The sequence below is a fragment of the Mirounga angustirostris genome, unplaced genomic scaffold (genome assembly GCF_029215605.1).
Source record: "Mirounga angustirostris isolate CCGP_5_RB_7025 unplaced genomic scaffold, mMirAng1.0.hap1 SCAF_1, whole genome shotgun sequence".
Lineage (NCBI taxonomy): Eukaryota > Metazoa > Chordata > Mammalia > Carnivora > Phocidae > Mirounga > Mirounga angustirostris.
The window spans coordinates 110341772-110358016 of NW_026991709.1; the positions used below are offsets into that span (position 1 = coordinate 110341772).

The window sequence follows — 16245 nt, forward strand, 5'->3', positions numbered from 1 at the left end:
CTGGAGACTCTTTCACCCTCTGATCTTCCCGCTCATGCGCTGTCTTAAATTTAAAAAAAAAAAAAAAAATGTGCCAAAAACAAAATGCCTAAAATAGATAAGGTGAAAGGTCTTTCCAGTGAAATATAACAGGAAATTATTAAGAACAAGCAACTGTCCACAGATATTTCCTCTGTTGAGCTATAACGCTACTAAGTATCCACCCAGCAAAACTTGTATACATTCACGCACACCTGGACTTTACATATTTCTCTAAATGCAGCTATTGGCAAAAATACTTTTTTTTTTTAAAGATTTTATTCATTTATCTGACAGAGAGAGAGCACACAAGCAGGCAGAGCGGCAGGCAGAGGGAGAGGGAGAAGCAGGCTCCCCACTGAGCAGAGAGCCGAACATGGGGCGCGATCCCAGGGTCCTGGGATCATGACCTGAGCTGAAGGCTCAACCGACTCTCAACCGACCCTCAACCGACTAAGCCACCCAGGCGCCCCAGCAAAAATACTTTTAAACGTATTCATACACATACAGCTAAGAACTGGACTAAATAAGGTTTGGCTCAAATTATAACATTGAAGTGATGATGAGAGCTAACATTTATATAGCATGTTGACATATCTTAACTAACTGAAAATGGGAAAATGGGCAGCCTGAATCGTGAGGGAAGCCTGACCATTAGACCAATAGGACACGGTTTCTCCTGGTCACTAGAGCAGCCTGAGGAATTGCAATCCCTTTCAAAGCATGTGATGAGCCTCAGCCATAAATGATATTTACATAGCTCTCATTATATGAATAAGTGATACTGATTTATCCAGAGATTGTAAACATAATTACCTGGGTGAGGAGAAGTGCTGAAAAGGGAGCTGAAACTTCATCTTCCATACAAAGAAGTCAACAGATTCTACTAAAAGCCAAGAACTGTCACTTATGTAAAAATACAAGGGTTAATACCTAAAAATAATAGCTACAAAGTGAAAAAGGTAGCCACTGGGACATAGGAAAACATCAAGGATGGTCATTTTTCATTATGAGATTTATAAAAATATTTGATTTCTTCAAGTACACAAATAAATGCATGACTTTGATAAAAATTTTAAATTAGTTTCATTTGAACTAAATAAATACACACATACATACATAAAGTGCTGTCTAAATTGCTTAGGCTAGGACAAAAAGAAGGAAAAATAATGGAGGGCCTCATTGATTATATACAGTCACCTTTTTGTACCTAAAAGACCTTCCTTTTTCAGTGAGCTGGAGTTTTAGAAAGCGAGAGGTCTATGGATTGCTAAGCAAAAGGGTAATAATGTGCCAAGCACAGGAAGTCAGCCTGGACAGCCTTGGCAATATGGGGTGACAAAAGCTGCAGAAAAATCACCTGCCCTCCTGGCCGACAGGTCAAGTGACTCCATGAATAACAGACTCAGGGAACATCGGCAAAAAACTCACCTTTCCCCAAAACCAGGTGAGACAACCACTACCATCTGTGACACAGTAGAAGGTCTGAGAAGTGGCCTACTCAGAATTCAAATTAAGCCATACAGGAATTCAGAGAGGAGGTAACCATTCACTCATTCTTAGTGGTAAGATAAGGAAAAGCTCCATAAACGGTGGAATCTGAGCTGGATTTTAAGGGATGCACAAGAGGTTCCACAGGTAGAGATGGAAGACAGGATCTGTTTCAGGACGAGGAAATAACAGCCTGACATAGCCAGAGGTGAAAAAATAAAACAGATGATGTGTTTGGAAATGGGACATGGTCTAAGCCACATCAAAATGCACATTACATGCTGTCATTGCCTCAAGTGGAAAATGTGGGGACGGGTGGGGGACTCCTGGGACAGTTCAGTGGTTTCTGTCAGAGTACAAGACTATAGACATGATTAACTTAAATAAAATAAAAAGTGATGTGTTTCTAAAATTAACTAGTTGATGAGAATATGCCTCCTGTGTCTGCTTAGGACAGACTGAGATTTAGCTCATTACTCATGTCACGCCTGTCATGACCCCAAGTTTCCCTAAGGCCTTAGCTTTGTGCTAGTAATTCCACCAATACTTTCTCCTTATAATTCCCCAAGAGTATGGAACTCATAGACTTAGAGATTTAGGTTTCAAGTACCTTCAATTCTCCCTTCAACTTACAAATGGAATACCATTATAAATGGACAAATTCCTTTAAAAAAATATTTTCCCCCCTTTGGCATTTTCACGTAATCGATGTTCCTTCCAAAACTGCAATCATGGGGTGCCTGGGTGACTCAGTTGGTTAAGTGTCCAATTCTTGATTTCATCTTGGGTCATCATCTCAGGGTTTGAGATCAATGGGGGTCAGGCTCCATGCACAGTGGGGAGTCTGTCTGAGGTTCTCTCCCTCTGCCCCTCCCACGACTCATGCGAGCACATATTTGCACGCTCACATTCGTGTGCGCTCTCTTTCTCAAATAAATAAATCAATCCTGGGGCACTTGGGTGGTTTAGTCAGTTAAGCGTCCTTTTGATTTCGGCTCAAGGTCATGATCTCAGGGTCATGGAATCAAGCCCTTCATCAGGCTCACGCTCAGCGCAGAGTCTGCTTGAGACTCTCTCCCTCCCGCTCACCTCCGACCCTGCTCACACTCTAAATAAATAAGTAGAGATTCTCTCTCCCTCCCACAAAAAATAAATAAAAATCTTTAAAAAAATTTTTTTTAAAAACTTCAATCATAAATTGAACCAAATGTGACCCACATAGCCCCAAGTACTGGTTTTGGTTAAAATATATACATATGACTCAAGGTTTCTATGTATCTGAGCAAGTTGTAGCAGTTGCCACACTACAAACTTATTCCTCCCCATCAAATTGAATATTTATAAAATCAGTTCATTTTTACATACAAATCATAAGCCTTCAAAAATAAAAGCCTATTAAATTTTACTCTGCCCTTTATCAATGTTTACAGGTCTCATTTATGAAACACAAGTAAATCTTAGAAGAAAAAAAATTACAAAACCAACACATCTTTACTTTTGTGTTCTTTTAATTCCGTGAGTAAAAATGGTAGGTGCTGAAGATACAAAACTGACAAGATATTGCCCTGCCTTCATCAGCTCCCGATCTAGTTGGGAGAAACAAAGAGAAGACCATTAAAGAGCACAGGTAAAGAATTCAATTATACCCCAGGGCCCTTTCAGCACCAGCCTACAGAAGGTGACCAATAAATAGGAGCTGACTGATTAAACAGATGGATGTAAGAATAGCTTGGTGGAAGGATCAATAGTATTTTTGGCTAACAGAAAAGAGGGTAAGTGGGCCAAACAGCATCTGAAAGCAATGCTTCTGCAGGTATAAGAAATAGTCAGGATAAATTGAACTCAGACAAATTTACTACATAGTTAACGTCATCATTTTAGTGCATTTTAAAAAATAAACACATGAAATCTAGAATTTCAAAGATACTTTTCCTTAGGATGAAACCAAACATTTAGTTTTTTAGGATGACTCCATGAATTTTTAAAGCAGTTCAAATTCGGGATGATCCAGGAAAAAAGGAGAAAGGAGATATTCTAAGCAGAGGAAAAGGCATAAGCCCAAGCCAGGAGGCACGAACCATTGATATTGGCAAGGAGTTCAAACCAACGGACAGGCTGCAGGCAAAGCAGTGGTAGATGAGGACTGTCAAATCACAAAGCACTAGGTCTGCTAGATTCAACAGGATGAACTTACCTTGTACGGTGACAGGGACCCACATAAAGGACATGGCTATGCTTGCACTTTAGAGGGATCCCTCTCAGGGGTGAGTGGAGGGCAGACACTGGGGAGTCAACTGGAGTAGGGCTTAGTGGGAATCATAAAAAAGAAATATTTAGGTGTTTAAAAAAAAATCATCAGGCTTTGCTGATTGACTGGGTATGAGCAGATGAGATCATGAAGGATAATTTGATGGTTTACAGCTTGGGTGACTAATAGACAGTAGTACCTGATAAAAGGGCTTAAGTCAAGGAAGAGCTTTGAGGGGTTTTGTTTTGTGTGATAATGATAAGCATGACTGATAATGAGCATACTATCCTAAAAGAAAGGGAAAGAAAGTGGTAAAATGAGTAAACTTGATGATATAGGAGACTCGGGCCCCTTTCCTCCTGAGAGAGGTATTATGATAACATTAATCCAGAGTACTGTGTAAGAACAATGAGTCCCAGCAACAATATGTCAAATGAGGAAGGAATCCAGAAATGTGGGTCAAACAGGGTGCTCAGAAGCCAGATTTAAGAGGAGGGATAACCTGAAGAAAGATTAGAGTCACAGGAGCACCAATTCAAGGTTGGGAATGTGTCAACATAACAGCTAAAGTAGCCCAGGCCCTGTCAGTACACCCCCTAGAACTGGGTCAAGATGGAGTGGTCAGTCACCCATGTCTAACGGAGACAGCCTGGCCTTGCAGTCAAGACTGATCAAGACTCCCCTAGGTGACCCGCCTACCTGCACAGCCTTTCCCCTTCTTCCCCTGCTACTGGAAGTGGCAAATGTCCTGGTCTAATATGCTCTCAAATATTTCTCCATTTTCCAACAAGATTTAAGGAGTTAGTTGAAGCCATGTGAAGTACAATTTGAAAATACTTCCCAATAGACACAGAAGCTATTCTTAAAACAGCTTCACAGGAAGAGGTCACAGCTAGGCATGGGAAAGATCTAGCCTCCTGCTGGCTGGAGCTTTCATTTGCTCCGTTGCTCCTCTTGCTCTCTGAACCCAGTTTCACACCAGTCACTGTTTGGTCAAGCCTTGATAATCTGTAACCCTAAGCATAAATCATATCCAATTTATACCAGGACATAGTAGAGCTGGGCTCCGAAAGAGCACTGGACATCTGTCGTACTTGACATCCAAGTCTTTGGCTAGATGTCAACATTTCATAGAGTACTTTAAATGTTTTGGTCTGAGAGCTAATGCAGCATTTCTCACTGGTCAACACGAGCAGCCCAAGCAGAGAGCAAAGTCTATTTCCCTCAACATCAGATGTTACACTCAGTTGCTGATCCAATCTTTCCTACGGAGACGATAAGAGGCTAGAAAAACTGGTAAGTAAAAAAGGTCCATCCAATGCAGAGTATATTTAAAAAATATTTGTGATTCCAATGTGAAATGGCTATTTGTGCTCGTGTTGTCCTAAATTCTTTTTTTTTAATGGATTAAATGATAAGGGACAGATTTACAGATGAGATTTGACTTTTCCAAATTCAAAAACTAAACTAAGTCTAATTAACTGTTCCCTGTCAATATTCCTTTTAATTGCATGGAGCAGGATTTTCTTCCACAGGCTCATGCATTAGGCTTTAAGAAATCACTATTTTTTTAAAAATTTGTAAACTTATTGCTTGTACAACATAAGACAGTGTTCTCTGTGTGTGTGTTTGTGTGTGTGTGTGTGTATAGTGGGTTAAAATCAGTTTGGGATGCAGTAAGCAGTGCCGATATAGCTGGGCATGACGTAATCCTCAGAGCTAAGGGAGGTCAGTAACAAACTGAAATGCTGAAGAAAGAAAGACAAAATAGGTTTGGTTTAAGATCACAAATGGCCCCGACTCCGGAAAGACTGAAACCAAAGGTAAAATACTTCATGCAAGGAAGCATTTAAAGTCTTCTCTGAAACCTAAACGCCTGAACTACTTGTGTGGATTTAATGGTGAGTCACAATTGATTTTTAAAGGAAAGACACAGAAATTAAATAAGCCTCATAGTTGCTATTTTAGTTTTGGTTTTTTTTTAATGTCTTAGGTTTGGCTTTTCATATCTTTGATTCTTCTGATTTCTTCCTCTGAGACTTCACCAACATTTAAATATTAAGTATTCAGTGTTTTTTTAGTTTTAATTTGTGGATGACAAGGACAAAGAACAACTTGTGGAACTTATTTTTGTTTGTTTTTCTAAAATTGTATAGTAAATTTCATAAAGTCTACACTAACAGATAATTTTAAAATTTCATTTGTGCTTAGGATCCACTCTAGTATATTTCCTAGCAAAAAAGTTATTTAAGAGCCCTACTGGAGAAACTGTAAGAACACTGTAACTGGAAGAGGGCAGAGAGACAGGATCATTTATCAACCACAAGGGCCTCTCCACTCTGCCAGGAAAAATGTCTTGAAAATCACAAAATTTAGTATTTTTAAAAAGCGATGAGTCTTCTTAACCAATGATTCTCTAAATGTAAAAAAATGCAACCTCTTAAGTCTTAATTCATTTTTATACCTACCAACTTTTTTTAAGACTTTATTTATTTGACAGAGAGAGCGTGCGAGCACAAGCAGGGGGAGTGGCAGGCAGAGGGAGAGGGAGAAGCAGGCTCCCCGCTGAGCATGGAGCCTGAATGCGGGACTCAATCCCAGGACCCTGGGATCATGACCTGAGCTGAAAGCAGACGCTTAACCGACTAAGCCACCCAGGCACCCCACCTACCAACTTTCTTGCCAGTTTTCCCCACTTAAAGAGAGCATTCATGGGAGAAAACCTCTCTATACACATCTTTAGTCCTCTTTCCATTCTAGAGGACTTTCCATATCAGACCGCCCATTACAGGGGAAGACACTTCTTCACCTTTAGTGCTTCTTCAACACACAACATTTCACTACTGGCAGGGATTACCACGTGTAATCAAGAAGAGTCTCAGAAATAAAATCCAAAGTAAATGTTTGCTTTGAAAAACATAACCAAGATCTAGGCTTACTTACTTCTTGACATAAGCCCTATAATACAACAACAGATTTTTTTGTTAACCAATCATGTGTACTTTCACTAATAACCATTAAGTATATTAGTACTAATCATATGAAATTTCCACTTTTGTAGGTTAAAAAAAAAAACAGCCAAATACTAGCAATTTTATATGACTCAATCTAATAGGAAAGGAAGAGAGACAGAGTCTCAAAAGGCAGCCCCAAAAGTCAAGTGGTGAGGAGAAAACCATTAATGGTATTTTACATAATTGTTATATGACAGCGAGATCCAGGACTTCTAATTAACAATTCCAAGTAACGAATCCCCATAGATACAGCCATCTGCTTTTAAAGGCTTTGCACATATATTATCAAAATTGGATGTTTCCAGCAGCCAAATTACACTGGGAAATGCTTCCTATTGTTGGCTCTGTTTTACCAGTTAGGAAGCTAGGGTCCAGGGAGGTTCATTGACTCGAACACGATAACACAGCTAATAAAGGCCAATGATGGGACTTCAAGGAAAAAGCCATCTGGCTTCAAATCCAGTACCCTCTCACCTATCCCATCTCTCTCTGATCTAACGAGATGAATATGCCCCCAAAAACTGTAATTTATACATAAACACAAGTTGGAAATGCAAAAGTGTACAGAACTGCTCTGCCTTTTAACTTGCTTGCACAACAGTGGCAATAATCACATTGCATAAAACAGTCAATATTATGGGCACTCATTTTTATAGAGGCAATTTTATATGGTAGAAAAAGCAGGCCCTTTGCAGATAAACAGCTGAATTTGAATCTACTGTGACCTTGAGCTACGTTTCTTAGCTCTTTTGCCTCTATGATCTTCCTCTGTTCCATAACCCATAAAACATCATGATAAAGCTATCACCGCAAAGAGCTGCTAAGATACTAATGGAGACATGTTAGTATCTGACACAGAGCAGCTATTCAATAAAAATAGAATTCTCTCCCCCAACCTTGCTAATAACTTATTATGTCAGAGACAGTATACTGGCAAGATTAAAACCTCACAGGAAATTTCTTGAGTTAGTATCTGATACTCACAGGGCCAAATAAGAAATCGCAAAATAAGGTAGCATGAATACTTCTCCCAATTCACCTCCTAACATTTCAAGAGAAACCTGGGGATTGTGCCAGCACACAGGGTAGCAAGTATCTATCAACATATGTCCACTGAACACCAACTAACCGTAAGTGACATACACGGTAAATAAGCAGGCCAGTCCTTCCAGGCCAGACCAGTAAGCCTGACAGCTAGGGATCTGGTGATCGGGAACCCAGGGCCCTGAGCCCCACAGGTGGTAGTCCTACACAGAGAGAGGTGGGGAAAAGACATGAAGGTTATTATTTGCTTAATTCATATGTCTCATGGGTGGATGAATAACCAAATAGACAACCTTACCAAAAAACTCAAGAAAAAAGTGAAATGAAAGATAGCTGATCTGTAGGAGTTACAAAGATAGACTAGGAAGTTTTACATATTTTAAAATTTTAATTACTCTTCATAAAGGTCTGGTGTCCTTTTTTGGTATTTACAATCTACATACTGGCATACTGTATATGTATAAATTAAGGCGTGACATCAAAATAAGCAAACTAACCCCCAAAAATCCTTATTAGAAAATATAGTAAAATATATCTTAGCCAGGAATTCTCAAACCTTTGGTTCTCAAGATCCCTTTCCCAATACTCAGAAGCCCGAAGAGCTTTCATTTGTGTAGGCTATATCTAGCCATATTTACTATATTAAATATTAAAATTGTTAAATTGATATTTATAATTCAGTTTAAAAACAGTGCCAAATGTTAACATGAATAACACATTTTTTTTTAAGATTTTATTTATTCATTTGAGACACAGAGATACAGATAGAGAGAGAGAGAGAGAGAGCATGAGCAGGGGGAGAGACAGAGGGAGAAGGAGAAGCAGGCTCCCCACTGAGTCAGAAGCCCGATGTGGGGCTCGATCCCAGGACCCTGGGATCATGACCTGAGCCGCAGGCAGACGTTTAACCATCTGAGCCACCCAGGCGCCCATGAATAACACATTTTTTTGTGAAAAATAAATTATCAAAAAAAGTTTTAATTAGAAAGGTGACATTCTACGTTTTTGCATCTCTCTTTAACATCTGGACTAGATTCTCATATTCACTTCTACATTTGATCAGTTTCAAAAGGTAGTTTTAATTAAAGCATATTACAGAAAATCTAGTCTCACACAGATATGTAATAGGAAAAGGAAGAAGTATTTTAATAGCCTTCTGGATTTTTTCCTTTGGCACCACACCAAAACTCAAAAAGTGGTGGTTTCTTAAATGTTGTTTGCAGTGTAGAATCTAAATCCTCATCAGTGAACATTCTTCTTACATTAAAATCCTTCAGTCTAACTTAGTCTCTGAATAAGCCTTTGATCTGTGCTAGATTTTATATCATAGAATCATCGGTCATTTGCTTATGTACACTCAACGCAGAATTCAGGCAGAATATACTCATTATATAAAAATCAAAAAATGACATTAATATTGGCACTGATCTTGAAGTACGGAAAGTGCTGCTATTTGTTTTCCTTGATGAAGGCTCACTTCATCCATTTTTTGAGAAAATGTCTGCCAGATATCCCAGTCTGAATTACTATAGTTTGTGTATCATTCTTTCAAGTAAAAACGGTGTTCCAGGAAAAAGCATCCAATTCAGCTCATGGCTCAATCACTCAAGTGTTGTTGCTCTAGACAACCATCATATCTGGCAAAAGCTTTAGGAACAATTCCTATTCTGTAATGCAAAATATTTAAGACACATATTTAAAGGGTAAGATTTAACCAAATTAACAATATACATTCCTTCATCGAGGACACTGAGCCTTTTCTTTTCCTGGTTACTGAGCACGCAGAGCAGTATATACAGTGACTACAGGACAGATGTGCACATGGCCTTGGTTGCTGCTAAAGTCCTAGCAGGTTTGTTTTACATACCACGGCTTTTGCACCATTCATACAAATGTCAGCATAATAAGTTTAAAAAGGCAAATAATATGTTACTATTCTTTGAAAGATGGGTTGATTTTCAATGCCCGCCTGAAAGGGTGTCAAGGACCCCCAGGGACCTAACAGGCCATACTGTGAGAACTATTAGTTTAGACTTTGAGATAGAAAAATTTTCTTTTGATACAAAAAACACGAACTCAAAAAAAAAAAAAGCAATGACTATATTAAAATCAGTAACTTTTGTTTATCAAAATAAATCTTTAAAAGTGAAAAGACAAGTTACAATCTGGGAAATGTGATTCGCCATCTATACACCCAACAAAGCAGATATCAACAATATTTGAAGAATTTTTACAAGTCAATGATAGCATAAACAACCCAACAGAAAAATGAGAAAGTATGACTTGACATTTCATGGAAATAACTTATTATATGACGAGATGCCCATATCATCAGTTATCAAGGAAACGCAAATCAAGACCACAATATAGTATCATGTCACAAACAAAACTTTAAAAATCTGGGAATATGAAATGTTGAAGAGGTTTGTAACCACAAGATCATTACACATTACTGATAGGAGTATAAATTGGCACAACCACTTTGGAACATAGTTTGGCACTGTTTGCATTATTTTAACATTCATATACCCCATGAATCGGCAATTTAACTTCTAGATTTATACCCACAGGAAAATCTTTCACATGTTCATCAAGAGACAATATGGACATACATCTCAGCATAGTTTACATGGGCAAAAACCTGGAAACACCCCAAATACAGGAAACTGAGTGAATGAACTAAAATGATCAGACAATGGAATGTTATAGTCATCAAGACAAACGAATGATAGCAATACTCAATAATATGGATAATATCGGGTATTATATAGTTAAGTTGTTAAAAGATTACATATGGCCTTTTAAAAAAACACACACAATTTCAGACACATACATACCACAGATACACACTTTTAGGAAACATATAGACATTACAGAACACTATAAAACAAGACAGCAGGAGAATGAAGAAAATAGGATTCAGGATACATGATGGCCAGAGAGGGGATGTGGGAAAGAGGACAGAGCATTCAGCTACATGCAGCTTATTACTGTCTTGCCTTTTGTTTCAGTTATTGAGTTTAAGGAAAATTATTAACATGATTAAAAATAACAGAATTAAACCTTTTAAATAAAGTCAAACTTGCATCAACTTTGCATAAGAATATTTCATAAATTAAAGATTATGGTTGATCCAATTTTATGCACCAAAGATTTTAAAAGATACCTATACATTTTAACCTTCAGCACAGAAATTGTAAAACTTTAGAGGTTCTAAACACACTCATCATTTGACAGGTAAGTAAATCAACTCCTGAGTTTGACCAAAATTATACAGATATTCACTCATAAATTCACTATCTATTGAACTTCTACTGTATGCCAGGCACTAATTTAGCAGTGAGCAAGAGAATTAAGTCCTGTTCTCACGAAGAGAATGAAGTCCTTTAAGGGAGTGATGGAGACAATAAATTGAAAAATAACTATTATTTTAAATAATAAAGACAGCTATAAGGAAAATAAAAGCTGGTGAGGGGCTTGAGGGTGCTGGGTAGGAGGTTGGCTGCATCAGATGTCATGAACAGAAAAGGCCTCTCTGAGAAGGTGGTATTTTAACGCAGACCAACCAACCTGAGGCAGCCACACTAAGATGCTAGAGACCGACAACCACAGCCAGAGGCTGGGGCTCTGAGTACCTCTGCCCCGGTAAGTTTTAGATCTTTATAGAACTGGGCTTCAACATCACTGCAGGGACAATGTGAAAGCAAATTCACCTGGGTATTCCTGCTAGTCCTAACACAGTGCTTTACAGAACTCTGGTGGTAATATCTGCAGAACCTTGCCGATAGCCCCCACCAGTTTACACAGGACCAGCCTTTCGGGATTTATTGGGACAGGGGAAAAAACATGTACCTGGCTCAGAGCTTTGCTGGGCACTGGGTGACAGACAAAGAAAAGTTCAAGGGGATAGCTAGGCAGTTAAGCTTTGGCTTTTACTTTCAGTTTTTGTTCGACTGGGCCAAAATATCTAAGTAGCACAATAATCTACATTTATAATGAATATTGGTTTACTTGCCGAAGGCACCAAATATCCGCTGTTTTGCCTTCCCCAGGCCACTGCCCCCCCCAGACACACAAACACACCTGCACTTTTTCCACAAGCTAATCATGTCAGTGACATCCAAGAGACGGAAGAAAGCTTGCCAGCACTTCTGCTGCTGCAGGCTGGACAGACTTATAAGTACGAGTTACAGAGCTGGGGAGAGGCCTCTGTTCCCCACCAGGAGAGCATCAGCGGACTCTGGCTGAGAAACCTGGGAGCAGGACCAGCTATAACACAAGATACACTGATGCTGTATCTGCCAGGTGTCTCCCAGCCACCTCCTAAAGCCTCCTAAAGCAGAGGTCTTGCCTTGGCAAGACCAGACAGGTTAAACAGCCTCCAGTCAGTGAGGGCTCGGAGGAGCTGGGTCTCAGCGCAGGTGCTCTGGTTTCTACCTCAGGAACTTGCTCAAGCCACTAAGCTCCCTTCACCTGCTTTCTTCCTGTGCAATATAAGGATGTTTTGGGTCATTCATCAGAAATTTATACAATTCCTCCTATGCACCATTTGCCAGGTCAGGTGAAAATACAAAGCTCTCTCTCCATGCAGAACAAACAATCCAACAAAAACAAGTCTTTCCAACAGAAAACAATACTCCCTAGCAATTAACCCTTCAGAATGACACTGACCTGGATTCAAATCTCAGTTCTACAACATACTAGTTGTAACACGGTGGACAATTTATTCAAGCTCTTTTGACATCAGTTTCCTCAACTATAAAGCGGGATTATTTTTTATTTTATCAGAACTACAAGAGGATTTATTTAAAAGTGCATAGCTGTAGTTTGTTCATTTTCACGGCTGCATAAAATTTCACTAAGTTTTTCTTCTTCTACCCATTCTCCTATCAATAATCCTTTGAGCTAATGCCCACATTTTTGCTATTACCACTGTTTCTACGAGCATCCTTGTACATGTTCCTTGGTATACTTCTGTAAGAGTTTTCTAGGGCATATACCTAGGAATTTAAATGTTTAGCTGCAAGGTGAGTGAATGTTCATCTATTCCAAATACTTCCAATTCCTTTTCTAAAGTGATAAACTTTAGAAATGTAATGCTGAGCTGGGGATTTTTAAAAAGTCCTGGAAGACGACACACAGCATGAACAACTTTACAATGGAATGTATGTTCATATGGATTAAAATCATCTATTTTCAAAGGGCAGAAATGAAGAACACAAAACTCAAGACCGGGTTACCTCTGGGCAGAGGGAGGCAGACAGTCAGGGAGGAGCACAGAGGGAGATGCAGGAGGACTGGTGGGGTTCTGGCTCTCAGCTCGGCGCTGTGTTCCTTTTACTGTGCTTTTTACCTTAGGTTACATAAATTCTTTTCAAAGTATGGAATATTCCATGAAAAAGAAATAATACTTTTAAAAGCAATTAGCACTGCCTGTGTCCCATACAAGGTAACGTTCCCAATGAACGGCAGTAATTGCTATAAAATGTGAGGAGACTGAAAGGGATGATAAGACATGGTGACAGTTCAATGCAGGCCATGACTAACTCAGTTGATGGAAAAGCTCCTCCCTATGGCCGTGAAGCCACCTAGCTCCTCAAATTCCAGGGCTGTGAGTGACCCAGAACTGCAGAAAATGGAGGTGCACCGTGCAGAGGGGAAGGAGATGAGGTAGCTCAGGTTCCAAAAGCACCAGGCACTGAGCTCTAAGGGGGAAGGATGGATCCACAACACCAACAACGCTGCCTGCTAATAAGCGCCCAAGGAATAGATGATAGATAAAAGGCAAAGCTTGCTTTATTGATGATGATTTTAAGCAGCATTCTAAACAAAGATTATTTTGGCTGGAAAGAGAAAGGAAGGTGGCAAAGAATAGAATAAGATGAACCAATTTAAGAATTGGCAGAGAAGCTCCCCAAGGTGACTGAGAAGAACAAGTAAGTAGGGTAAAAGAGAAGTCTAAGAGACTGTTAAGCACCTGCTATACGTCAGACACTGAGCTCAGGACTCTTCTCTCAAAACACACACACACACACACACAATACATGCATATATGCACATACATACACATGTGTATGCACATATGTGTATACACTGTTCTGTTTTGTTCTTCTACTGATCTATTTTGAAAATGTGGTGCAGGCAATTATGACCCGTCCGTCCTAAATACTTCAATATGCATTTCTGGAGAATAACCATACCATTAACACACCTAGAAAGATTAATTCAATAATACTGTCTAACACAGAGCCTTTATTCAGATTTACACAACTGTCCCAAAACAATTCCTATAACTCTATCCTCTATGCTCCCCCCAATCACCAATCACATTCACACATTATGTTACTTCTCTTTGGCCTCTTTTGATCTAGAATCGCTTCCTCCCACCCCATCACATATGTTCACTTTTCATGACATTGATTTTTTTTTTTTTTGAGTCTAGGATGGTTGTTTTACAGAATGATCCAAATTCTGAATCTGCCCAATTATTCATCCACGCTTAGCTTTTTGACAAGGTATGTTGTGTACATCTAATTGAATAGTATCTAGAGGCACAAAATGTCAAGTTATCCTATTTGGGGTAAGTTTGATCATTCAGTGTCTGCCAGACATCCCTGCTGAAAAGGTACCATTTGTTCTTTGGTATTGTGAATGACTAGAGAGTGATACTTGTAGACTGAACTATCCTGTTCTCCCACAACCTTTCACCAACTGGCTTTTCACACCCACTGAAGACTGCTGCCTCATCAGTGGTTTGCACTGAGGTTGCAAAATGGTGACTTGTTAATCCTATCACTCATTCTACATTTTCTAGCTGGTATTCTATAAAGAAGAGCTTCCCCCTTGTCTGCATCCTCCCTTTTTTAATCCCTATTCTTGTTTTTGGTTTTTTGTTTGTTTGTTTTGCTTTATTTTAGAGGGAGAGACATGGAGGGGGAAGGGGGGGAAGGGAGAGGGACAGAGAAACTCAAGCAGACTCCTTGCTGAGTGCAGAGCCCAATGTGGGGCTCAATCTCACGACCCTGAGATCACGACCTGAGCCGAAAACCAAGAGTCAACGCTTAACCAACTGTGCCACCCAGGCGCCCGCGCCCCAATCCTTATTCTTAATATTACATTCCTATTCTTAAGATCACTATCAACTCCTGAATTTGGTTTATTTTTCAAAGTACTTTAATCTCTTATAGTCATTCTTGTTGATATCCAAATTGTCAAATTCAGAAGGGCCTCCAAGGCAGCTCCCATGTCCTTTTTCTACATTTCCTCATTGCGCTGACCACTTCCTTGCTTTCCGCCCACATGGTTTATCTCAACTCACCTTGTACTTTCCCTGTGCCTTATTAAAATCAGTCATTTCTCCAAGAAGCCCTGGTTCCTTTTAGTGGGCAGGAATACTTAGAAACAAGATGAGCTCACTGATACTGGCGATCAGTATTTCTCCATCTAAAGAAGGTTTTTACCTTTGTTATTTAAAGATGGAAAAGGCTTGAGCAACTTTATAGCTATTGGGCTGTCATGACTTTTAGACCTATGCATTTTTACCCTATCTTATTAAGGACTTGTGCAGGTTTATACCCTGCAAGCAAATCGCTTCTAGGCAGAGAGAGATACTGAAAATATAAAAGGAAAGCAATAAAGTATAAAGATTAGAAGGAAGTCCAGAGTAGGCTGCCAAAAAAACACGCATGGAGTAAAACCAAACCAGTCCAGGTCCAAGCAAGCCATGTGCATAAAACTACAATGGGACACTCGTTACCTGGTTATTATCAGATTTCTCACATATAGACGTTACAGCTGAGGCAACAGTGAAATGCCATCTAATAGCTCCCATGGAGCATGGCAAGACAGAAGATGATTTTCTTAGAACGTACTTGACTGACTCATATGCAAATCCATTGTAAAAGTGAAATAATCACAAATGGAATGGGTCTAAAAAAGACACATACACTCAACAATGGATCCCAACCTGTGGACCTAGGGCTCACAAAAAGGAAAGGTCTTTTGTTTCACATATACTCTGAGCACCACCTTTAAGATGCACAAAATGGCATCTTTCACATTTAAGTTCTACTAATTTTGAAATGAACATAGTTGCTTCATTATCACATGTTGTGTTTAATAGAATACGAATTCATTTACAGAACTGGCTAATTCAAGTGATTGTCACAATATATTTTATAAAAATCAAAGGTTACTGATTCTTCCAACATGGAGGAAGTACATCAAATGTTAGGTTTTCAAGTGTTATGTATGAGAATAAGTTTTTTACAGCATTCCCACTCCCACCTAAAGTCCTAGGTATTTATATTCTTTTGCTTGGGCTATGTACGGCTGAATCTTGAACAAACATACAGGTGGCTGATATTTAGCTAAGTAGTTAAAAGTGTGGGTTTCCCAGAAATGAAAATCTATTCCCGGGGCGCCTGGGTG

At 39.2% G+C, this 16245-nt stretch overlaps 2 protein-coding genes across 4 annotated transcripts in view; one reads left to right on the plus strand and one right to left on the minus strand.

Annotated features, from left to right (window-relative positions):
- Positions 1 to 16245, minus strand: part of MED12L (mediator complex subunit 12L) — a 320591-nt gene that overhangs the window by 173346 nt on the left and 131000 nt on the right. The window lies entirely within an intron of this gene.
- P2RY14 (purinergic receptor P2Y14) overlaps positions 1 to 16245 on the plus strand; it is a 49296-nt gene that overhangs the window by 23878 nt on the left and 9173 nt on the right. The window contains exon 1 of one of the 3 annotated variants that reach the window (XM_045903548.3): positions 4595 to 5053. The exons of 1 other annotated variant lie outside the window; for it this stretch is intronic. The gene's annotated coding sequence lies outside the window, so the exon portion shown is untranslated. Of the gene's footprint in view, positions 1 to 4594; positions 5054 to 5282; positions 5659 to 16245 lie in introns of those variants that run through there. One more of the 3 variants, XM_045903546.3, reaches the window with a different exon arrangement.